This window comes from Ursus maritimus, unplaced genomic scaffold (assembly GCF_017311325.1).
Source record: "Ursus maritimus isolate PB19 unplaced genomic scaffold, ASM1731132v1 scaffold_33, whole genome shotgun sequence".
NCBI lineage: Eukaryota > Metazoa > Chordata > Mammalia > Carnivora > Ursidae > Ursus > Ursus maritimus.
Genome location: NW_024425897.1, coordinates 13,245,748 through 13,247,229, shown reverse-complemented (window position 1 = coordinate 13,247,229; position 1,482 = coordinate 13,245,748). Strand labels below are relative to the sequence as shown.

At 44.1% G+C, this 1,482-nt stretch overlaps 1 protein-coding gene across 1 annotated transcript in view; it reads right to left on the bottom strand.

Moving 5' to 3' along the window:
- The window catches only part of SART3 (spliceosome associated factor 3, U4/U6 recycling protein), a 37,503-nt gene that overhangs the window by 616 nt on the left and 35,405 nt on the right, over window positions 1-1,482 (bottom strand). The window lies entirely within an intron of this gene.

The following is a 1,482-nucleotide window of genomic DNA, read 5'->3' as shown; positions in this document are numbered from 1 at the left end:
GGGGGGGGGGGGGGGGGGGGGGGGGGGGCGCGGTATGTGCCCGTTTCAAGAACACAGGAGGGACCAGGGTTACAGCACGCGTTTTTCTGGCCACTACGTGAATTTAATTCACAACTAACACCTAACAAAAAATGTTTTGTGGGAAAGAGAAAGACAAGGTGGAGGGGAACTGTCAGATTAAAAGACTTCAGAGGTTTATCAACCGGTCCTAACTTCCTAGGGGGTGGGGGGATGCACTTACAAAACAACAGGAAACTAGAAATTTGGATAGTTGAGGACTTGAAGGCATTATTGCTCTTCTTTCTAGGAGTAATGATAAAAGCTCGGGTACAGGCCGGATCTCTTGCAGGCACTGGCCGCAGTCCCTGGGGGGGGGGGGCGGGGCTGCCGAGATGTCACAGGGAGGGCGGGTGCGGCGGCGGTGAAGGACCCTGCGCTAGACAGCGATGCTGAAGCTCAAGGACGTGAGTCCTTTTGCTCTTTTGTCAACATTTTTGGATGACATGACCAATTTTCCATTAAAAATGCAGTAAAGCCTGGTGCACAAAAACTTAAAAACCAGATAAAGCGGGTTGATTTCTAGCACGCATGAGAGCATTTCCTGATTTCTTCCCCCAGAATGCCTTTATTTAAAAAGTCCGTTTCCCTACTGAACTGGCAACATGGCTTTTAAAGCAATAAATATTTGATAGGAGATGAGAGGTAAAAAAGCCTAGAAGCTAAAGGGCCAAAATGCAGCAAAGTGAAGTCTAAAACTGAAGAGCCATCACAACTGAAATGACAAATCAAAGGGACAACAGGATCTGACTTACAAAAGTTCTATTTACACATCTGTTAGGTAACACAAGTGCACCCACTTCAAAATACATCCGTGTTTGAATGCACGTCTGAGTACCATTCGGCAAGAAGTTTTTAAGAGAACTTCAGTTTAATAAACAAAGCTAAGTGGGGAGAATTTAAGTTTGCACTTGACATGGTATTTAAACAAAACCAAAGGGCAGAAACTCAATATTTAGACAAAGAACACAGTTCACTAATCGCCAGGCAAAGAAAATGGTCCACAGCAGGTGGCACACAGAACTCCCATAGAAAACAAAGGTCACAGATATTTCGCTTTTAGGAAACATAAAACAATGGGTTGATGTGTCATTTACAAATACATAATATAAAAACGCACAGCCCCCTTTGAACGAAAATCCATCAAACGTTTTTTACGTGACTTCTCCTATCCCCACCACCCCTTTACTAAAATAGGCCATTCTGGTGAATTACTAGCATCTGCCATTTTGTCTTTTAAAATTAAAAGAGTGACGGGCACGTGAGCTGCGCAGGCTGTAAGAGAAGTGTCTTCTTATAAAAGGGGGCCAGAGCTGGCCAAAAACATTTGGACAAGTGGGTCTCGAAACGGTGTGTTTGAGTTTCACTTCTGTTTCTCACTCTATAAGACACAAAAATAGCTTAAGAAACTACACACTGGGCCCA